This window comes from Tamandua tetradactyla, chromosome 6 (genome assembly GCF_023851605.1).
Source record: "Tamandua tetradactyla isolate mTamTet1 chromosome 6, mTamTet1.pri, whole genome shotgun sequence".
NCBI lineage: Eukaryota > Metazoa > Chordata > Mammalia > Pilosa > Myrmecophagidae > Tamandua > Tamandua tetradactyla.
In genome coordinates, this window is record NC_135332.1 from 150,121,522 (window position 1) to 150,146,355 (window position 24,834).

The 24,834-nt window shown below is 35.7% G+C and overlaps 1 protein-coding gene and 1 long non-coding RNA gene across 7 annotated transcripts in view; one reads left to right on the forward strand and one right to left on the reverse strand.

Annotated features, from left to right (window-relative positions):
- LOC143688947 (uncharacterized) overlaps positions 1-2,043 on the reverse strand; it is a 61,786-nt gene extending 59,743 nt beyond the window's left edge. The window contains exon 1 of the long non-coding RNA XR_013178399.1: positions 1,988-2,043. This is a non-coding gene — a long non-coding RNA (uncharacterized LOC143688947). The remainder of the gene's footprint in view (positions 1-1,987) is intronic.
- The window catches only part of ZFPM2 (zinc finger protein, FOG family member 2), a 476,528-nt gene that overhangs the window by 173,113 nt on the left and 278,581 nt on the right, over positions 1-24,834 (forward strand). The gene's annotated exons all lie outside the window — the stretch shown is intronic.

The window sequence follows — 24,834 nt, forward strand, 5'->3', positions numbered from 1 at the left end:
AATTTCACATTCAACTTTAGAGTTGATTTCAAAGAATCAGAACTTCCTAAAAATGGGCCTTGCAAAGAAAAATTAAGAAAGTCATGCCAATATGAGGTATGAAACATAGATCAATAAGGAACTTTATAAAACGGCAGATACCTAAAATTAGAGAGTTAGAATTTCATGGAATAGCTTTGGAGATCCTCATATTTTTTCTAAGCTCTATACAAGATTTTGATGTATATTCAAGGGTCAGAAACATTTGTCACAAATATGTGTTCTGGATAATGCCATGTGCAACTACTCTGGCAGGGCAAAAGTGACTTTTAGTTGCTCTTAAAATAACTGTTCTCCTTAGGCCTATGATTACCTCCCCACCCCCTCCCCCATGGCCCCCTAGAAGATGTCTCTCCCATAGTACTTAACCAGCATTTAAGTTAGTGTTTTGGATAATTATCTCTCTTCCCCAGCTCACTGGGGTGGGAATCTTTTCCACCTTGCTTCCTATATTATTTCTAGTGATTAGCATAGCCTATAGCCCATAACAAATAATTGAACAATATTTATTGAGTGAATGTAGAACTTAACCTAGAGCTCTTTTGTATTAAAAATGTCCTTGTAAAAATTAACATGGTCAAATAGTGATCTGGATGACAGGTGAGGGGACATCACTGCAGGCACTACAGCCTTCAAGTTGTGGGTCCCCATCCCTGCACAAGCCCTCTTTGCAATCAATCTGAAGTATTCCCCAAGTAGGTCAAGAACTGAAAACTGTACAAATATGTGCAAACTCTGTTCTTACAATTATGCAAGTGTACAATACACTGTATCAGAAAATTGAAATGTTTGTGATAATAAAAACATAACTCAGTGGTATAGTAATAAAAATGTTCTTTGAAAAATTATGTATTCAACCGGAAGTGGCCTGTGCTTTTTCAAGAATTTTGAAAGTTAATTAGCCTGCATTTGATATTCACCGAAGTAAAATGATTTCAGTCTGTTGGTTCCTTTCTTGAATCATCATATGGCAGGAAATTAAAGGCTGTTAGCCATAAGATTTACCAAATTAAGTAATATTTTGTGGATAGAAGTAAACTTTATAATTTTTCTAGCACTTTCTTCCATGGCGTGGTTATTAGTGATGATTTTGAGAAGGATAGCATGGCAATGGCTAAGTATATTTATATTACGTTAATGGATCCCCCTTCCTACCAATGTGTAAACCTAGGTTCAAATAATTTCTATGCCTTTCTCAAGGTCCTATTAGTTAGTTAGTGGCAGATTGTGGCCTATAAACTAGGTCTTTAACTTACTTAAAGTCTTCTTTTCACCACATCACAAGTCTTTGTGTTTTTTTCCTTCTGGGTCATTCAAGAGCAAGGGTTACGTTTATCACAACTTTCCTTTAATGCACAATACTTTATCTCAGTGATAAAAATTGTTTAATTTTGGCTCCAGAGAAAATATATTCTTTCAAGAATAGGAATCTGAAAATCTGACCCAGACTTGCAAAGAAAGGATGAATCATTTGACATCTAATACATTGTTTTCCTAATTAGACATCTTCCATTTTAAATGCTGTTGAACATGCGGTATCGAAGTTAACACATTTCAATTCAAGTGTCAGATCCCCAACCCCTATACTTCCTGACAGTATGGTTTTGGATAATTGCTTTAGCTTCTCTGAGTGTAGTGTTTCCTCATTTATAATATAAAATATCGATTAAAACAGATTTGAAAACTGCATGGTAAAGTATGTTGAACTGCCTATGTAAACTGTGCTGTTAAAATATTAAATACAGATGTTAAAAAGTGTAAGTTTCTACTTCTCTAACTTAATTTATAAGAACGGAATGTGTCAAAGAACTGATTCTCCTGTGACCTAATGACTTTCCTAATCTTTAAATGTCAGAACCAGGAATAGCTAAAATAGCACATCTCCTAATGATCCTGATTCCTAAGGGGAATTATCTGGATCGGTTGGGAGCCGGGTTTTGTCACTCACATGTAGTTGGAGGCTTCTTAATGATGGTACAGAACTTCACGTTTTCGTGAATTCTGAAATACGAGTCTTAGAATTGGAACGCCCCTTAGATCATTGACCACTCAATTCTTCCTCATTCCTAGAATTTGCCATTCTTTGGATGTGGAGTGGGTCTGGAACTCTATTATTTTTAATAACCTACCTGCCCCTGTAGCAGCTCAGGTGATTCTAATGACCCTGGGTGTAGGAAGCAGTGCTTTAGAAGTCGTGGCCTTCTTCAAACACCTGATTACATTATTCAGTTCTTCTTCTCCAAGGCAGATGCCCCTCTGGCTGGGAGTTTTCCTGGAGCTCAGCTAAAGTACCTCCTTAGTTTTCATCCCCCAGGAAATCAAAGATAATGTATGTGTTCTTTTTTCTCTTTTCTGGCTCATCTTCATAATCATGGTATATGCATTCTAGAACAATTGAAACTTTCTGACTGAGTGTAAATTTCTCATTTTAGTGGTTATCACAGACCTTTGTGGTCTTATATTTAGTATCATGTTATTAATAGGCATGATAATGGTGAAAAGTGTCTGATTTGTCTTAATATGATGTTAAGTTGAACAAATGTAAAATATTGAGATTAAAGTTAAAATTCCAATTGATAGGGAGAAGACTAGGTTTGTTGTCAGAAAACTAACAAAGAATATGGCAGGCATTCCATTTTATTTTATGTACTTCTTACTGTCCTTCAGACCTGGAGAGGTAGGTGTTCTAATTAGACATATCCATTTTAAATACTGTTGAACATGGGATATTGAAGTTAACACATCTCATTTCAAGTGTTTAAAAACTTATATTTTCATTTTATCCCCAATAAGCTTTATTTTTTAGCCCATAAAATCTTTAAGGGCAGGTATTGAAAAAAATGAATAGGACTGTTACTCACTTCTGGCTCCCGATTTGGTGCATTGAACAATGAAGATAATGGCCAAAACCATGGTAAATAATGTGGTAATGTCTGTAGTAAGTTTTAAGATAAATGAAGTTTAGGCAAAGCCAGTTCTACAAACAAAATATTTAATGCTAGCATTCTTGAAGCACAGTGGATTAAGGATTAATGATTATAAACAAGGACAAAATTGTTAAATTGTTGGAAGAACATGTTGCATTTCTTTTTCTCAGTCCACTGACTCCATTGTTTTTGGGAATAAAAGAATGCTTAACACCTCAGTTAGTAAAACCCATTATAAGCTTATTTGTTTGAAAGAATCTACAAGATTGTTTTTTTGTGACCTGAGATATGTAGTGAACCCTGTTTATAAAAATCATGACTGCATGCTTTGTGGTTTTTGTTGTTATTGTTGTTGAAATGGTAACCAGAACTTTGCCAGTCCTGTACTGTAGAATTCATGCTATGGTTTGGTGTATCATGATTTTATTAGTCTGAATCTATTTCAAAGCTGATTTCATTATATTACATAAATGAAGGCATGACAACATTGGTGAGTCACTTGAGCTTCTCATTGAGCATCAAATAGTATGGTAGGGGACCACAGCTGTAAGCTCAGTTATTACCGAGATAATCTTTTGAGAGTGGGTGATTATACTAGTACATTGTTTTCTTGCCAGTGACCTTTCTCATACTCAGCTGCTCTTTAGCTTCCTTTGACTAATGTCAATTTCAGTTCTGCTTCATGGCTTGTAGAGGAGTTGGGGAACATATACTGTACACGCAGATCTCTTAACTACATGGTGTTTGAAAGAAAAGAGCAATACTTGTCCAGGGAGCATTGGCATGTTAATGTATTTTCAACTTCTTTCTACCTTTTGGTATCATTTAATTTTATGCCTTCGTTCATGTATGTGTCTTCCACTTACATGGCAGTAATATTACATAACTCTGCATCTACTAAAGTAACTATATCTAAACATCTCACATACTGTCACCAGTATCACTGTAGATCCCAGGTGCCTGTGTTACCTCAAGAGAAAGTAAAATTGTGCAATATGCAACTTCAACTCTTTTCTTTTACTTTAGTTCTTAATGTATTTTAGGCTTTTATGTTCCTTTTAAATCAGTAGATTATTTAATTGTACTGTAGATATCGTATTGGACTAGAATATAATGTTAATTCAAGAAAAAAGGCATATTCTGGAAAAGTTAAAAAGATTCCTATGAGAAGAAAAAAAAAAATTTTCGTAAGTAATATCTCCAGGCAGTACATGCTTCCTGAATTTATGAACGATGGCTTTGTGGGATTACATTCCAAAAAATCCAATTCAGAAAATAAGTGGCAGCAAAGGTGAAGAGGATAAGAGTAGTTTAGTCTGGGCTGAGAGAACATTACATCATACTTTCAGTGTCGGAAGAATATTTTGTTTAATGCGGGCTATATTGCTTCCCTTAATTTTTATTATTTGTTTGCTGCCAAGGGGTCTGCTCAGAAAATGGAATCACTATTGTCTTAAGTAGGTAAATGAGCATCTAGTTTGGGAATAAAAGAATGCTTACCACTTCAATAAGTAAAACCCATCATAAGCTTATTTGTTTGAGAGAATCGTCGTGATTGTTTTTCTCTCACCTACCGACGTGATTGTTTTTCTGTCGCCTGAAGATATGCAGTGAACCCTTTTTACAAAAAGCATGGCTGCTTGCCTTGTGGTTTTTGTTGTCGCTGTTCTTATTGTTGGAATGGTAGCCAGAACTTTGCCAGTCCTGTAATGCAGAATCCACGCCGTGGTTCCGTGTGTCATTATATTAGGCTGATTCTGTTCCAGATAAGAACCACAGAGCAGTATCTCTACGAGTTCAGTTCTATTTAGGTCCAACTGTAGTGTCCATCTTGAGTACATGCAAAAACAAAAATCTAACATAAACTACCTCAAGCATAAAGCAACAACATCTCATTGATTCTAATCATGGGAAAACCCCAGTTTGAATCTGGTTTCAGAGTTCATTCTCTGGGTCAGAGTGAATGAGCCGTTGTTAATATTGCATATATTCTATAAAATAACTTGTCTTTAAATATCAGATACAGACTCAATTAAGGTAAGCATCTTAATATGGTTGTTCAAATTAATGAGTCCCTTATTAATCAACATCTCTCTCCTTCTTCCATATAATGCAAAACTTTAGAATTGTTTAACTACCAAGTTACTGCTTATTTTGCATGATCTTGTGTATAGTATTTTAGACATTTTCTATTATTGTGTAATATATTGTATAGATGTTTTCTTATGTTTGCCTTTTTATTTACCTATGTTCTTTGCTCACTACTGCTTTTTTTTTTTATCTCATTCCTTTAATTTTTTCTTCCTGAAATAAATTAGTAGCTACCTTAGCAATGTTTTCTTAGCAGTGAATTTTCAGCCCTTTCTAGCTGGGTGGAAGAAATCTTTATTTGGCTATCATTGTTGAACAATAAACTGGCTATTGAAGTCTATGTTGAGGATTAATTTCTCAGAGAATTGGAAATTATTCCTTTTTTTCTGGTATTTCTCATTATTGGAGTGGCTGTCAGATTGTCATTCCTTTTTAAGTCACCTGTCTTTTCTTTTTGGTTACTTTTAAGATCTGCTCTTTGACTTTGTTCTGCAATTTCAAAAATAAAGCCTATGTGTGGCTTTATTTTTATTCTCAATTTATGATTTCCAAATGTGAAAATTCATTCCATCCATCAATTCCAGACAAAAAAATTAGCCATTTCACTTAAAAATTTTTATTTTCCTCTGCCTCTCTATGCTGTTCTTTTGTTATTCATATTAGAAATCTGAACTTTTCATTCTGCCTTCCATGTTCTCTAAAATATATTTCTCTACTGCTCTCTCCTGCAGTCCAGTCAGTGGTTTAACTTTACACTGATATTTTAATTTAAATGTATAACTATCTAGGATTTCTATTTTGTTCTTTTTCAGATCTTCCTACTGTTTTATTAATTGTTTGTTTTAATCTTATGGGTTTTTTGAGTACTTCTTTGCATCATTAATTATTAAATATACTTATTTTTGGCATCCACTAATTCTACTTAGTTTCCTCATCTGAAAAAGAGATAATTTTGTGGCTATCAATGCATGAATATGTAAAATGTCCTTAGAATAGTGCCTGGCATATAATAATTACTCAGTAAATATTGACTGCTATCATCATCATCACCAAATCTTGGCAACCTTATCTTATTTTTTATTGTTGGTCCCATGAATGAATGCATGTATTTATTTGTCCGCAATTTTCTAATTTTGGATTGCAACCTTATCTTAAGGGGACCTCATTTGTGGAAATCCTGGATGTTCTCGTTTGGATACTGATCTTTCCAGAACAGGTTTTATATTTGCTTTTGATGGCTGTCTTAGAAATACTACCCAGGGTGGGTTACTTTGGACCCAATTTATCAGAGGTATTTAGGGTTCCCTGAGATCGAATAATATAAATTGTAGCATCAAACCCTAATGAATTTTCAAGGAGAATGAGCATATTTTTCTCACCTAAAGCTTAAAAATATTTTAGTGACTTCATATATTCCTAAATATAACCTGTAGAAGGACAGAGGGACTGGCATGATGAAAGTGGGCTCAGTTCCAACTCTGTGAAGTGGTCTCAGTTCCATCTCCCAGGTAAGGACCCAGAGACCAACAGCCTCCCCGCAGGCAGCAGCAGCAGCCTCAGTCCAGAGGCTACTGCTTTTCTTTTGAGAATGAGAATAAAAAGATCAAGTGTGAATTTTGAAATGGTCACCATTAAAGCCACTTATGATGGAGTGAAGTCCTGGAAGATGTCAGGATACTAAAGCAATAATTCTGTTGTTTTAGTTTCCTGGGCTGCTCAAGCAAATATCAGTGCAGTGGTTCAGCTTAAACAGCAGGGATTTATTTGTTCATGGTTTTGAGGCCAGAAAAATATCCAAATCAAGGTATCACCAAGGTAATGCTTTCTTCCTGAAGATTGACATTCTTGGGCTAGCAGCCCATGATCCTTGGCTCTTCTATCACATGGCAAGGTACATGGTGGCATCTGCTGGTCTCTTCCTTCTCTTCCTGTTCCATGGACATAACTTGTTGCTTCCTCAAGCTTTTTTTCTCTCTCTCTCTCTCTGCCTGAATTTATTACATTTATAAATGACTCCAGTAATAGAATTAAGAGTCATTCTGACTGGGCTGGGTCACACACACCTTAACTGAAGCCTCATCGATAGGTCCTACTGATAGTGGATTCACACCCACAGGAATGGATTAGACCTAAGAACATGGGGTACATAAAGCTTCAAACCACCACACCCAGGAAAAGCTAAGAGACCTGTAGAAGCAGCAGAACCTGAAGAGAGGGAAGAACAACTAGAGTCGTTTAAAGTAGGAGAAGCCTCAGGAGTTTGTTAGAGATTTTGAGAATGAGAATATTGAGTAATAAAATGTGGAATATGTAGAGAAAAGGGCCCTGTAGGACTCTGATATTTGAGAGAGGATCAGATTAAGAGGATCCAGTTAAAGAGACCGAGAATGGACTGTCAGACAGGAGGGAAACCAGGAGAGAAAATGATTTAAGCTTCTTTTGTTAAAAATGTAAGGCATTACTGATGAGTTATGATTTGTGCTGACCATCTGTTTGGCTAAGCAGGCCTGATTTAGATACTGGAGCAAGTTCAATAACACAAAGATCCGTCACCTGAGCTTTAGATGATTCACATGAAAAGCTGGCCAGGATGAGAACGTGGAGGTATATTTTTTGAAGCTTTTCAGAAATGGATCTTTCTGATTGTCATTTTTCCTTCTGCCTGACTCATAATCCTACTTCTGGAATTAAGAAAGCGATAATCTCCTAAAAAGTCACTTGAACCTTATGGAATGGGCTCGGCTATTCAGTAAGCACCTTACTGGATGTCTAGTCCTAATATTTTAATGTTGCTACTTGAAAATTGATTCATAACTTTTCTGAAATTATGTATTTTAAATGCCATAATCCTTCAACTCAACTCGTAAAATGTTCTCAAAAGAAGTTGCTTTATGGGTTGTGTGTGTGTGTGTGTGTCTGTAGATTTGGTGGCTTTGTAGAGAAACTAAACACTTTATTTCTTCCAGAATTTTAAGAATTGAAACCTTTTTTCTTTTGAAAAACTGTCCTTCTAACCATTTGTTGTATTTTAAGCAGTAGGGAAAGTGATGTAGTTTTTGCTATCAACTTCAAACTGCATAGGAAAAAACCATTATTGAAGTGGTTTGATACTTTGTAATAGAGTGAATGCATAGCAATGTAGAGAAATTTCAGATTCAGGGATAGTGAAATATAAAAACAAAGCTCCTAAGCAACTGATATGTAGCACAAGAAACCAGTTCATTTATTTGCAGTGAGATATATGTCCGTCAGATAAACCAGAGGTTCACGTTAACTTTCCTACATCATATTTTCTATGTGAGCAAGTTGCATGGGAAGACTTACAGTTAGAAGTATGCTTACCAAGGCTGTGCTCAAAATTAGGGTAAAGTTATATTACGCTAATATTAAATTGTGCTAGCTTTTGAGAGTCAGCTTTGTCTGTCTTCACAATTGGGATTGACCCACGAGCCCACTGAAGTTCCCATTGTGGCCATCAGGTGCCTTCTCTGCTTGTTTTGTTTTTTTTCTTCTTCTTTATGTGCGTGTGTGTTTTCATTGCTGATTAGCATACCTTGTAAAGGGCTTTTTAAAAAATGTATACAATGTATTATATTTTTTCCTACTAGAGTGCAAGCTTTATGTTCTCTAGAAGAAGGCTCAGCATTATTTCCTGTACAGGGCTAGATGATAAATATAAACTGTGCCCTCATGGTGTGAAACTTTATTTACAAAAGTAGGAGCCGACCAGATTTTACCAACCCTTACTGTAGAACAGTGTCTGGCACATAGTAGGAATTCAGAATAATGTGTGTGGAATAAATGAAATGTGTCAGGCTATTATTACCACTACCACAACTCCCACACCACCACACATTTATTCAGGGCTTAAATTAAGTATCTGGCATGTTGCCAAGTGGTCTATTTTGTTTTCTAATTTATCATACCAGTTTTATAAAATCTATCTGTTAAGATTTTTTTCAGTGACCAAAAGCACCAAATAAGATTGATTTTTATGAGAAAGGTTATCTGACTTGGTATGTGGAGTTTAAGGTAAGAAATCCAAAGTTTAATTGACCGTCCCAGAAATATGAGGCATGTCTTCAGCCATCTATCCCCCTTTCAAGGGACACGGTGGCTGCTTACACTCCAGCCCTCACATCTGATTGCAGCCGGCATGAAGGAGGTAGGGCGGTGGAGGGTTCTTCCTGGCCGCTATGGAAATTCTTGAAATGGCACACAGCTTTTCTACTTGCATCCATTAGCCAGCACTTGCCTCACATGGTTGCTTACCTGCAGTGGTCACTGGATAACAATGCCTGTATGTCAGTGATGTGCCAAATTGAAAGTCAGGAATACATGGTTTAGGGGTAAGCAATGGGAGAGAAGTAACAGTTTCTGCCACATTTGAAAGACCATTATTCCCATTTTTTAGAAGAGGAAACACAAGCTTAGATGAATAACTTGCCCAAGGTGACAAACTGAAGAAGGATGAATTCTAAACTGTGAACTAGCTGAGCCTCTTGGATTCTAAGTCTTCTTGTGTTGGAAGCCATTCTCACTCCTCAAGGAAACTGGACTTTTCCTGGTCCTTTATGGGTGGTTTTTTCAAAATTTTATTCTCCAATAGCAATGTCATTTCCCTCCTTTTCAAATGGTTTAATATCATTTTAGTGTTACCTTAAGAACCACCTGTAATAGGTGCGAGTTACCTGAATTGAAACTTTTGGTTTCGATGTAAGTCTCCTACAAGGGTATAGCACAATGGAAAAGTTGTAACAGGCACTGTAACTGAGGCCATGGCAGAGGGCGAAGGTCAGTAAGATGTAGGCATGGGGCCTTGGGGCCACAGGGCCAACTGTGTCAAGCATGGTCATATTTGAAATACAGCAGAAGAAAATATTCAGGGCTTAATATTCTCTGTTTGGAAAAACTCACTAAATAATGCACTCATGAAATGATCTAACTTTATTATTAATTATTGATGGAACTTTATTCTCCAGGAGTTGTCTCCTCGCTCTCACTTAAAATCATCGCAAGTTCAAAGTGCTCTGATTTCAAACTCTTACCCTTCTGTTTTCAGCACAAACTAAGCATCAGAAGATTTTTGCAAAGGAGAATAACAGCTAATTATCTTGTTTGGATTTTGTGTAGCTCTTAAAAGTGGAATATTACAGGAAATAACCTGTTAGCAAGTTCAACAGTTATTAAGTATCCATTTCTTTTGACAGATATGCTGCAGAAATTCTTCAGTTTGAATGCATTTTTACTTTTACTGAGATGGTATCATTTATATACTAATTTCTGGCAAAAGCTTACTACTTTATTAATGAAAGCATGATGCTATAAGGAGTTATTTTTGCACTGACAGCAAGAGAGAGCACTAAAAATCTGTGGTCCAGACCAATAATTTCTTCTCATTATTGGTGTAGTGGTCAGACAGGCATAGCCATATTGTCTGAAACTTCAAAGATGTAGCCATGTCCAGATACAGTGTGCACACATGTGTATTTGGCTTCCAATATTCAATTTAAAGATGTGATACCAAGCCAATTCTGCAAGTGAAATACAACTTTTGCCACAGTGTTTGATTTTAATATTTCTAAACTGAGATATTTGAAGGCAAGGATGCTTTCTTTTTTTTTGCATTAAATCCTAGGTGTCAGGTGCAGAGACCCATGGACATGGCCGAATAAATGAAATTTCCTTGAATTAATGAAATAATCAAGGTATTACCAATCTATTAAGAGATGATGTGTACAAAGTGTATTTATTGAGATTGCTTACTAGATACATGTATCTAACATATAAGTGAAAAAATAGGATTTTAAATTAACAATAGTTTCCATAACTATCCAGAATTTTAATATTGGAACAAAGTAACATATTTAAAAGGTCATTTATTCTGTTCTTGGTATCATGCAAATGTTTTGTGTTTTGGAAATATATGTATTTTTTATTCCTCTGTCAGTAACCAGAATTACACTCTTTTATTTGGCGGGCGTGCATGTCTGTTTAATTGGAGGTTGCCTGCATTTTGAAATTCTGCGGACCGTTTTCTCCAAAGGACTGCTTCATTCTGAATAAGCCACATTGCATTTTACTCTTGCTCGTGGAGTATCCTGCCCTCAGCCCTGTTTCCTTTCACCTCTTGGTCAAAGAACTGCATCATTCCATAGTGAGAAGAGTACATTAAAAAGCACAACAATAATAATAATAATAAATGTTAATCAAAAAACTGCATGTGTCTTTCTGATTGTGCCAGTGTTGTGGTATTCAATTATGCAATTTTCATTGGCATATTAATCATCTTTTCAACAAACAAGCCGGCGTTAATTAAAGCAAACCATGGATAAAGACATGTTGCGGGATCATCATTCCGTTTATCACAGTGCACAGGCTGGCCGTTAAGTAAATTCCGAACTGTGAGATGAATTTCAATGTTGGCTTCCTCTTTTTGTTGTTCTTGGAGTTTGAATGCAGCTCATCTCACAATAATAACAACAAACTTCAGACTTCACAAGAGGAGGATGAATTTGTTTGCAGTTAATGGTGAAGAAAGGAAGAAGAGCTGTGTGTTTCCTGTGGAATTAGGCTATTTACCACTGGATGATTTTTGAAGATTTCTTTTTTTTTCTCCTGAACTTGAAGTGCCAGAACGGCAGAACTGAATAGTGAATCTGTTCCTTTATATCTACTGGGCAAAAAATATTATGTGTCATAAAGGGAGCTGGAGTTTGTGGTCTCTATGCAAAATCAGTGTTCTGTAAAAATGGTATATCATGACGGAAGATATTTAAACGCATTGTACTTAAATATTTGAGTTTAATTAAAATATTTGTTGGGACTTCATTTCCATCCATCACACTTTCAACTGCAAATGCCTCTAAGCTCTTGTTATTTTATACTTGTTCTCCATCTTCCTTTGTAATCATTTTAACAGTTACTCCCATCTTTGAAACCCTGCAAAGACCAACAATAATCGTTACGGAAGGGATAAATCAACGAAATGAACTGTGTTCAAACAAAGACAACCAAATATGCTTACTTAATTTACTGTGTACTTGTAAGCTCCATATTAGACAGTAATTATTAATTTTAAAACACTGTTCTCCTGAAATGTGTCCATTGTTTGCCCTGTTTTAAAAGTAGAATGTTCCCACATGTTCGTAGCTATATGCCAATTGCATATGTGTTTCTCCAACCTTAAAGATTTTCAGCATTTTGTATTGAAATGCTATCCAAGGTAATTGCTGCCAGAATTAGAGATTATCTCTGGTACTGTAGAAAATAGTATTGATCTTTCAGAAATATTGGAGAATACTTTTATACAAATTGTTTATACATTTGTTTTCCTTCTTAATTAAGAGATATAACATATATTGCTTTTTTGGAAAAATTATGTGTTGTGGACAAATGCCTTCCACATAAAGGCCAGCAAAGTACTGTCAAATGCAACAAAGGTGAGAAATATTTCAATACTATCTAGTAAAGCAAATTGTGAGATTTTATTATTCACTTCTAGCTTTGTTCAGCTCAAGGCAGTAATTGTATTTATTTAACAGGGTTGTTGAAAAGTAAATGCAATGCTACGTAGAAATTCCTGGCATATGATAAACCCTCATTAAACAATGCTGATTACTACAAATTATAGTTAGATGAAAAACATCTGTTTTAAAATTAATGTAAACAGACATGAATAAAATTTTATAGATTTTATATTTTAACATAACCTATACTTATCATTTTACAACATAAAATATATTATACAAAGATATAGTAACCACTACCCTACTTTTTCGATGGTTGGGGATGCTCAATGAATTTGCTTCCTAGTTTATCATAGTGTTATTTTTTATCATCTAATTCACTGTTTTCCTATACTCTGAGTGACTTGAGAAGGAGTACGGTAGGAGTTCAATGTGCTTAAATATATCTTGCTGTAGAAATACTATAAATCTAATTATTTTTCATTAATGACTCCTATTGAAAATTAAAATTTTATTCTTACAGAAAATAGGTTGATTCTGAGACTTCTAGTTAGTAGTTTGTCTTTAAATGAGGCTCTGAGCTTCTCTTCTTTCCAGCCTCCCAAAATTCAACATAATAGCTGTTTTGTGTACAACGGGAACTGTATATGATTCTTGAAGATACTGACCTGTTATAGAGGAATTCTAGCAGTGGGATATGGAAAGCATCAAGATCTTTTTGGGAAAAGAAATATATTAAATTTGCGTTAGCCAGCATTCTCAAGAGATACAGAACCTTTGGGACATAGACTAGATGGACAGACAGGATAAGACAAAATAAGATAATTAGATAGGTAGATAGACAGATGGTAAGTACACCCAGCCAGTACAGTAACTGTCCTCTTTGCCTGTTGATTCAGAGGCATGAGGAGCCAAGGTGGCCAAGTGTCATTCTTAATATCCAAGTCAGCAGAATCATTGCTGTGTCTTAGTTCTTTGGAACTGAGACCTCTGGACTAGCAAGGCATAAGGTATGGGGGTAGAAAGCAAGAATTACCCTGGCCCTTCAGGGTATTGCTACCCAGTTGGCACCAAAATTGAGTCTTTGCAAGGTCTTTCCACTTTTCTATCAATTCAGCTGCTTTAAGATGATGGGGGACATGGTAAGACCAATGAGTTTTATGAGTATGGGTCTATTGCATCACTCTGGGTACCAAACTCTGTGTTAGGATTTTCTAAAGAATGAACCAACAGGATATATATATTTTGCCAAGAGGCAAAATATTAAATGTTATACATGTAGCTGGTTATATAACAAGGGAAAAAAAACAATGCCTACATCATTTTTATTGATGAAATTGAAAATTTTATTTATGGACACAATTTCTTTTATATATATATTATAATATATATATATATATATATTGTATTATATATATGTAAGAGAGACAGAGATTGATTGATTATAGGAATAGGTTCACAGGACTTTGGGAATTGGCAAGTCTTAGTTCTGTAAGGTAGGCCTTAAGTTTAGAAATTTTAATAAAAATATGATTCTGAAATCTAACACATCTGTACTCGGTAGGGCAGGCTGCAAGCTAGAAGAAGCTCTGTGGAAGATGAAGTTGTATTCCCCAGGCATAACTGGCTGGTTGAAGAAGAGCAGAAATTCTTCTTTCTGACTTTCAAAAATCTCAGTTCTCCCTTTAAGAACTCCAATGGATTGCTGAGGGCAATCTTCTTTGTTGATTGTAGATGCACTCAACTCACTATCTACAAATTACCTTCACAGTAATAATCTATCTACAAATTACTTTCACAGTATTAATCAGGCTAGTGCTTATTTGACTAAGCAGCTGGACACCATAACTTAGGCAAGGGGACATGTGAAATTTCATCCCAAAGTGTCATTTATTTCTAGATTAAAACCTGTGAGAGAGATGATGATGAAGTGGTGCCCATTCTTCCACACTCTGTCTTGAGATTTGAACAATTGTCCTACCTTTGACTGCTCAACATACACTGGAAGTTGTAAGAGAAGTGTTTTCTTCTTTCGCCCCATCCACAACACCATCTGATGATATGCCAAGGTGTGAGGGGCATATACAGAGTGTGACTATATTTATCAGATTCTCCCACCTGGAACTCAGTTCAACTTTGGCACCTTCAGTGACTCTGGCTGCACAATGACATCCCAAACTGTCACCATATACTGCAAGCCCTTAATGAGATATATCCAAAGAGAGAGAAATCTATCAGTAGATAAGCAATTAGTCCTTCTACTGGTTTATATATTATGTGGTCTTCTAACTACAGTGCTTCTCTCTCTTTTCCTTTATAACAACCCAAATAGAAATTGTTGCCCGTGTTTTCTTTTAATTTTCTCCCACTTACCTCCATGGTATGATAATCTGCTCAGTTATATGTATGATCACTTCTGCTAAATTCGAAAGATTAACTTATCAGACGACTGAAACAACTATGTGCTTCTTGTCACTTCATACTCTTCTGATTGTTCGCCTCTTTCCTGTTTAACACTGGTCTTCCTGAAGATTCCCTTCTCAGCCCTATGTTCTTTTCATCCCACGCATGCTTTCTGGTGATCTCTCTTGTTTCTAGGGCTTCACTCCACAGTGACTTCCAAATCCATAGATTTGGTGCTGAAGAAATTTCAAACTCAACATATCTGAAATTGAATTTTGCAATTTTCTATCCTAACCATCTCCTCCTTTTGTATTACACTTCACCATGAAACCATCACAATCTGTCCATTTTCAGAGCTAGAAACCATATATAACATCCTATAACATATATAACAAAATGTTATATAAGTTTATGTCATCCTCGATTCCTAACTCTCACTCATGTTCTTTTTACTACTGCCACATTCAAATTCTGTGAAGGCTGTTTCTCTCTTTTCTTGAATCCCTGACCCCAGTGATTTTGCCTTAGTAAGAGCGTTCATCTGTCTCTTCCTTTGAATTTACCATATGAAATTATGCCATGTTCCTTCTGGACCATCACTGTGTGTCTAGCATGTTCTCTCCCTACTCTTTCAGTACCTTTAGCTTTTCATAGTTCCCCTTGAATAAGATGTCATGGTCAATGATTCTCAAAGTGTGGTCTCAGGACCAGAAGAAACTGCATTACTTGGGAACTAATAGAAATGTAAAATCACCAGGTCTCACCTCCGACCTACTGAATAAAAAACTCTGGGTGTAGAGCCCAGCAATCTGGGTTTTCACAAGCCCTCCAGGAATTCTGATACATGCCAAAATTTGAGAACCATCGGCCTAACCCACGTATTGGCAACATTTTTCTGAAAAAATCCAGATAGTAAATATTTAAGCTTTGGAGGCCAAGAGGCAAACTACAAAATGTTATATAAGTAGCTAGTTATAGAACAAGGAAAAGAAAAGACAATTTCTGCAGCATTTTTATTGATGAAATTGAAAACTTTATTTATGGCTGTAGTTTATTATAATATTTTTATCAATAAATAGTATTCTTTAAATTGTTTAACTATTTAAAAATGCATTAGTCAAAAAAGCATTCTCAGCTTATGGGCTTTATAAAAATTGAGGATCATATTTAGCCCATAGGCCATAGCCATCACCAGATTTATGTTTCCCTTCCCACCAGGCTTGGACACTTATTTTTAAATTTAGGCATCTGTTTGTATGTAAATCTCCTTCCTTGTATGTTAAGCTCCTTGAGGGCAGTAATTATGTTGTATTAATTTATGTATCTTCCACAGGAGGTAAAGTACCCAGCTCAGTAAACATTTGTTCAGTGAATCAAGAAAGGAATGAATACATTGGAAAGCATAGAATGCCATTTTTGGGGAATTGTCCATCAATTTATTTTTAGGAATTTATTTATTATATGTTTATTTATGTTTGACCTAGAAATATCTGTGTAACAGAATCCATTTATTCATTTTCCCTTCTCCCTTAAAGGACATGCCCACTTCAGTTCATCCCATTGGCCACACCAGCAACAACGCGGGCAGTCTTTACTTTGAGTGCCTCACAGTATTTACTTTGAGTGGTCTCAGCTAACATTTCATGGGTTTGTTTCTGAGGCAGAGGAGGAAATGGATAATGAGTCTCTGCCACACTTGAAGTTGCAACCTAAGGTTTTTCTTAAAAAGCTTCTAACACCAGTTAGATTGTTCTACTGAACTTCATCGTTACAGCCTGTTTTTATTATTATTTGTATTTATTAGTCTTATTTACATGCACACGCCATATCCACCAAAAATACACTTCCCCTTCCTCCTTTTCCTCATCCCCTGGTGACCATTACTCTACCTTTTGTCTCTGAGGATCTGCTATTTATAGACGTCCAAGTGGCATAATATAATACTTGCTTATGTGCCTTGCTTATTTCACTGAACATATTTTCAAGATTCTTTCATATTGAAGCATGTCTCAAACTCATTCTTTCTTATGGCCAAATGATATTCCAAGATGTTATTTTGTTTATATGTTATTTTGTTTTTCTAATCATTTGTCACTAGACACTTGGGTTGCTTCCCCTTTTGGCTACTGTGAATAATGCTGCTATAAACATTGGTGTACAAGTATCCGCTTGAACCCCTGTGTTCACCCTCTTTGGGAATATACTTAGAAGTGAAATTGCTGGGTCATATGGTTATTTTATATTTAACTTTTTGTGGAACTACCATATTGCTTTCCATGGTATCTGCACCATTTTACATTCCTATCAACAATACACTAGAGATTTTTACTTCTCTGCATCATCTCCAACACTTAATTTCCAATTTTAAAATAATAGTCATCCTTGTGCATGTGAAGTGGTATTTTAGTGTGGTTTTGATAAGCATTTCTATGTGGAATATATTTTCATACACTTATTGGCAATTCGTATATATACATTTAAAAACTGAGTTCAAGTTTTTGACCATTTTACAACTGAGTTGCTTGTCTTTTTGTTGTTGAATAGTAAAAGTTCTTTATATGTTGTGAATGTTAAGCTCTTACCTGGGGTAGGCCACAGTGACTCATCAGGCAGTGTTCTCGCCTGCCATGCTGGAGACCTGGGTTCAATTCCCAGTGCCTGCCCATGTTAAAAAAAAAAAAAACTTCTAACTTGAAATATGGTTTCTAACTATTTTCTCCCAGTCTGTAAGTTTTCTTTTCACTTTCTTGTTAATGTCTTTTGATGAATTAAAGTTTTAATTTTGATGAAGTCAAAGTTATCCATTTTTTCTTGTTGTTTGAGTTTTGGTTTCATATCTAAGAACCCATAACCTAATCCCAGGTCATAAGATTTGCCCCTATGTTATTGTTTAAGGTTTATAGTTTTAGTTCTTTTATTTAGGTCCTTGATCATTTTTTAGTTAATTTTTGTATAGCTCTGTTTTGATCATGCCACATCTGTTTAACTTATTTTTTAAAAATAATTTTCTTACAGAAAGCACAAAAAGTGGTAAATATTTCCCATACACACTTCACCTGGCTTCTTATACTGTTACTATCTTATATAACCATTGTACAATTATCAAAAGCAAAAAAGTAACATTGGTACAATATTATTAACTAAATTACAGACTTTGTCCAGATTTTCCAACTTTCCCCCATCGATGTTCTATTTCTTTTTCTGAGATCTGTTCCAGAATTCTATATTGCATTTAGTTTTTTGTATCTTCTTAGCATTCTCCTATCTGTAGCAGTTCCTCTCTCTCTCTGTCTTTCACAACACTTTTGAAGAGTAGCTATTAGTTATTCTGTAAAATGTCTTGAATTTTGGTTTGTTTAATGTTTTCTCATGATTAGATTGAGGTCCTACTTATTTTAGCAAGAACACCACAGAAGTGATGCTGTGTGCTTCCCAGTACATCATGTCACAAGGCACAATGATGTTGATGCATCTTATTGCTGTTGATGTTAAATTTGATCCGTTGAATATGGTAGATCTGTAGCCTACCAAATTTAAGGTGATTGCATTTCAATTGTAATGGCACTTAAAACTTTTGTATATGAAATCTAACCCTGGGTAACATAATATATGGTAAAGTATGATAGCAGTCAGCAAAGGGTTTTTTTGGATGAAAATAAAATAATTAGGCAAAAGTTTAAATAGTAAGAATTTGGTATCATCTAGCTGTTGTTTGAGGCACATAGTACTGAAAAGATTTTAAATGTTTTGCCAGTATTGTCAAGGTAAACCATGGTTTGAGTTGGGTTGCTTCCAATGCTCATGTTGGAAAAAATAAACAGATATCAAGAATTATTCTTTTTACTTCATAATTTCTCAAATCTGTTTCAGGTAGCTTGAGTAAAAAAAAGGAGGAAGATGATAAAGGCAGAAGCTTAGGTGCAGGTAGGGCAATCTCAGGTAAGAGTTTTGCTGTAGTGGAGCCATGGCTAGAAAAATAAGTGAGAATTTTGAGTCTTTATTTCAGTGTTCTCTTAGAATGCAGAAAGAATAATTGGAAGGGTAAATTAGATATATAAAATAATTAAAAATGTTATTTATCTACCTATGTATTGAAACATCATATGTGTGTAGTCACTCTGTAAGCTTAAGAATAGTTTGTGATATAGAAGTTTGCGGTTAAATTCCAGTTGATTCTCTTTTACCAGCTCTTTCTCTTTACAGTTATTTATTGAACACTTTCAGTTTAGCCAGTGTGGCCTGTTTCCTCTTAGAAAGGATGAAGAATTAGGAATATCTTATGCCCTCAATATACTTTGTACATTTTCCAATGTAGCAATTACTATATTGTAGTTTATTTACATAGCTATCTTCCCATCCCTACCCTAAGCCCTGCTTTTTAATTTTTATACCCAAAGTATCTGCTTTTACCCAGGTTAGCCCCTGGAAAAAAGGAATAGGAATTGTCATGAGGGAGATGTGGAGGGAAGAGACTGTAAAGGTAGGATGCTGTGAGAAAGCACACTGTGTTTGGACACAAGGAGTTATTTCTGGTAGAGTTTGGTGGGAGGGTAGGCATTAAGCTGAAGAGACGAGCAGAGGAAAGAAACAAAAAGTGCCATGCAAACAAATTAAGACTTTATCTGTAGGTGATGGAAGCCTGCATGGCAGGCTTGTACTGACCATGCAGTCAGTAACAAGATCATAGGAGCGAGCATATACCTCTGGTGGATTGAACTGTATGCCCCAGTTTGGATATGTTCTCGGTCTTGTTCATATTCTGGTGGCTGTGGGACCATTAGAAATAAGATCTCTTAGGGATGTTACTTCACTTAAGGTGTGGCCCAACTGAATCAGGTTGGGTTTGAATCTGGATTACTGGAGTCCTTTGTAAACTGAGTGAAAGTCAGGCAGAGAGAGAAAGAGCCACAGAACAAGTCAGAAATTGGAAATCAGGGGAACCCAGAAGAGAAAGGAGAAAATGCCACGTTGTGCATTATTGTGTGATGGAAAAGCCAAGTACTGAGGATTATCTGCAGCCAGCCCCAGAGTACCACAGTGTTTGGAAAGAAAGCATTGCCTTGTTGACACCTCAATTTTGGATTTTTCCTATGTTCTACAACCATCCAGACTATAAACTCCAGTTGTTTAAACCAAACCACTGTATGATAATTGTTTTATCAGGTGGGAAACTAAAACAACTTTTGGTATCAGAAAGAGAGGTGCTGCTACGACAAATGCCTAAAAATGTAGAAATGTAGAAATGGCTTTGGGATTGGGTAATGGCTGGAGGCAGAAAGAATTGGGAGGTGCTTGATAGAAAAGCCTAGATTGCTCTAAAGAAACTGTTGTTGGAAATATGAACCTTATAGATACTTCCTGTGAAGCCTTAGAAGGAAATATGTTTTTAGAAAATGGAAGAAAGGTGATCCTTATTTTAAAATGGCAGAGAACTTGGCAAAATTGTATTCTCAACCAGGTTTGATTCCTGGCCCATACACTTCCCCCAAACAAGGAAAACAAACAAAAAAACAAGCAAACAAAAATTCAACAAATGGTGCTGCAGTAACATGATACTTACATGGAAAAAGGATGAAATGTGATCCCCACCATAAAGCATACAAAAAAATTGTATTCTCGTGTCCTATGGAAAGCCGAGCTTGTATGCAATAAACTTGGATATTTGGCTAAAGAGATTTCTAAGCTAAGTATGAAAGGTACAGTCTGGTTTCTCTTTGAAGGGATATGTTGAAAACTCAACTCTTAAGCACAAAGAAACCAGAAATAGGTGGTTTGGAAAACTCAGCCTATACAGATAGTGTGTTTGAGACTAGGGCCAGAAGTGTCCCTCTCAGGAACCTCCCAGAGCTTTTGGGAAGTGACTTTTCAGAGAATAGGGTTCCATGTGTGCGTTAAGCTGAAGAACCCTTTTCTAATGAAGGTGTGACTGCACATGGACTCAGTCGACTGTTTCAGTGGAAGTCAAGGTTGGAAATGCAGTTATCTAGGATGGATCTGTGGAATGTTCTATTGTCTGATGGTTTGGACCTGCTTGAACTGCTCACAGAATTGACAAGGATTTTGCAAAACTTTGTGTAAGCAGAGCAACTGCCAACCTGGACTGAAAATGACAGAAAAGTGGCAGACTGAAAGAAGAATAACTTCAAGGACAGAACCCATAGACGCAAAGACCTAGACCAAAATGATCTCCTTGTACCAAGTGAATGGGCCTCAGTGTGTGGAAAAAGTAGGTCTACCCCTGTGCTTAATGGGGACAAGCCATCTGTCCCAGTGGTTGGAGGCGTTAGGTCGTGAGCCATGGTTCAGGGAGAGTGCTGCCACCACAGTGCCCCTGGCAATCATGGGGAGGCTAGTCTACATCCTGATGCTCAGACAGGGTGGGACCTTTGCCCCAGTGTTGGGGAGAACATAGCTGCTACACAAGCACCGAGGAGGGGTGGAGTTCTTGTTCCATTAGGCCCGGAGACAAACCATCAATCTATCAATGACTATCAGACCTTGAATTTAAGGAGTTTGCTCTGCTACCTTTTGGGCTTTTTTGGTACTGGTGGCTCCAGTTTCCCACCAATTTCTCCTTTCTGGAATTGGAAAACTCTATCCTATGCCTATCTCATCAATATATATTGGAAGTAGATAGCTTCTTTTCTCTGTGGTTCTCAGGTTCACAGAGAGAGGGGATATTGTGATGGAACGAATGCATTTCGCCTGTGGGAAGAACATGTCTTTAGGGGGTCCAGAGGGCACAATGGTGGAATTGTGCACCCCAGTTTGGATGTGTTTTTGGTTCACATGTTAGTGGGTGTGGAGCCATTGTAAATAACATCTGTTCAAGATGTTAGTTCATTTAAGGTGTGGCCCAGCTGAATCAAGTTGGACATTAATCTGCATTACCGGAGTCCTTGATCAGCAGAGTGAAATTCAGACAGAGAGAAGCCACAGGGAGTAGCCAGAAGCTAGAAGTCAATGGAACCCAGAAGAGAAAGAAGACACCACCATATACATTGCCATGTGACAGAAAAGTCAATGACTGAGGATCACCTGTAGCCAACTCTAGAATGCCACAGTCTTCGGGGAGAAAACATCACCTTGCTGATGCCTCTATTTTGGACTTGTCCTAATCTCTAAAACCATGAATCAGAAACTTCCTGATGTTTAAGTCAATCTATATTTGGTATTTGTTTTAGCAGCTAGAAAACTAAAACAATGACCAACGCCAAGAAAATTTTAAATAGGCGTAGTTTGCTTCCCCTCCCTCCTGATATTCTCTGCCTCTAGCCCTTCTTTCCCCCTCTCCCACAGCCTGCCTGCTACAGAAATATCACCTACTTCCTTCTGACCATTATTCAGAAAATGTGAGGTAAGTGTAACTGATATCTGCTAGATTACTAGGAAGAAAATATGGAAAGGTGGAATGACTGCACGTCACACTCCAAGACTTTTTTTTACTTATATAAAAGATGATGCTTGTAAGCCAACATGAATCCGTAGTTGGTGTAATTTCTGCAGAGAATGTATTGGAATATATATACATATATATATATATATATATATATATATATATTAGAATAAAATATATCTGATGGTGAATGAAGAGATATTTCTATTTTCAGGGTTTAATGGAAGAAGAGCAGACTTCAGACTCAGATCCCTTAAGTGTCCCAGCTTTCTATAACTTTTTATTTCCTTTTTTATTTTTTTTATATCGCACATACACTCTAAAATGTTAAAATTTATTGATAAAAATTTTCCCCAGATTGTCCCATCCCTGTACCAACTGCCATTTCCAGCCAGAACTATGTAGTTCCAGAGCTACATTTAGAGTTTCCCGAGCTTACCCAATATAATTATTAAGATCGTTGTTAGGAACACGGAAGTTTTCACAAATGGTAGTTCTAAAAGCAAAAAAGATGGAGCTTTTTGTGGGGAGCAGAGAGCAATTAGAAATGCTGGGTTGGCAAACACAGGTTTAGTGTCAAGTGTTCTTCAGCGTGATTAAAAATCGTTCTTACATAGAAATTTTATATGCTGTGTAAAAAATTATTTTCATTTCTAAGCCACCAAATAATTAATCTTGGGCATAGTTTTTTTTGCATATTGGTGAAATGACTATTGTTTCCGTTATTTCAGAGAGAAACGAAGTTAGTGATCTGTCCAAGATCTCCCAATTCCAGCTTTTAATTTTCATAAACTGTTTTATGTATATTATTGGCTAAATATACACAACTCTTGTTATAGTAGGTGTTTCCAGTTGTGATAGTTAGGTGATTTCTCTTTGTATCACCCTTTATGAACTTAATAAGTAACATCATTATTTATCCTGCTGAATAGCAGGATAAGCTATGTCTTTAGAAAGTATTGATAGAATACTTTGTAAAAATATAAGATAGGGAAATATCCTGCTCAAATTTGAAAATAAACAGAGATTGGTTGAATGTCAGTACAAACCAAACACTTAAGAAATTATTATAAATAATGCAAGTGTATGGAATTTTTGTATTTACAACTAAATGAGGTGTCGTGACTAGCCTTAATCATGCTGTATATATTTTATATTTTATAAATTTTCCCAAAAATAATAACATTTCTGATGGGTGAAGTATTTTGATATCTATTCAAAGTAAATCACACTCATATGTTTTTTCTTGAATATAATCAAAAGAAAGAAGTTTAGTTTTTAAGAAGTGATGATATATAGCTAGCTAATTATACTGTAATTTAAATTTAATAGTATTAAAGAGAATATTATAATCACAAAAAATTCTGCCTAAACATAAGCCTCTACTTTGTTATATTTGTCTTATAAAATCCTACATCTTTGCAACAATCGAAGCATAATTATGATGTACTTCAGTGAAAATATTCATTGAAATTGTAGCTCAGGAAATCCTGATACAAACAAAAGCTAAGGTGAATGCATAGGCAGCTAATATTTTTATAAAACTGTAAATGCTGATAAAATTGAAAAAATGAATACAAAAATTAAATCAAAATTTGTTACTTCCAGAATGGTTGTATCAAGAAATTTAGGAAAAAATGTTTCATTAATTGAAATGATCAAATCTAGAATCTAAGGAGAAATTGTGATGTTTACTGTCACTGTAGCAGTTTGGTTTTGTAGTGCCCAACCCTTCGAGTTTTCCTATTTCCTTCGCATTTTGGTAAGGGCGATATTTTTGATATGGTGGTGGTAATAGTAATTAACTTTTCTCTAAGCATCAATAACTGAGCTGTAAATTTTTGTCATTAAGATAACTTGTGTAAGACTTGTAAAAATAAATGCAGATTCTTTATGAGAATATTTTGTAATCTAAATAATGGTCTCTGTCAAAAGTTAGAAAAGTGCATAATGTTGAGATCAACGTTTAAAGAACTACTTAGAACTATATCATACTTTAAAAATGTTTTTCATATAACTAAATACAACTAAACATCTGTCAGTTTTTCTTAGGGCTAATTTTCCTATCTCCCCAAAGTGTTTCAGGGTCTACTTACCCAGTTCTGGGGGTTCTGCTCACTTTCTTAGTCTTTTTAGAAGTTGTGAGACATGCAGCTTCACATTTTCATTGTTGTGGCCAAAAAAAAACAAAAGATTGAATTGCTTTAAATCTTCTAGCTGCTCTTACTTTAAATATAAGATATTTCCTAGAGTTTAAGCTCTGATTTTGCTGAGTATAAGCTGCTCTTTACTTATCAACAAGAATGAGCAGTGTCCTTTGTATCTAATTTTATTACATAGATTGAAATTAATCTGAACTTTGCCACCAGTTTTACAACTTTCAAGTATCCCTCTTAGAGAATAATCATATTTCTATTTCTTAATTTTAACTTAATTTTAGCCATTATCTTCTTTTTTATATAGTAGCTTCATTAGCAATACATTTCTAATTAACTTCTTTTCAGTTTAC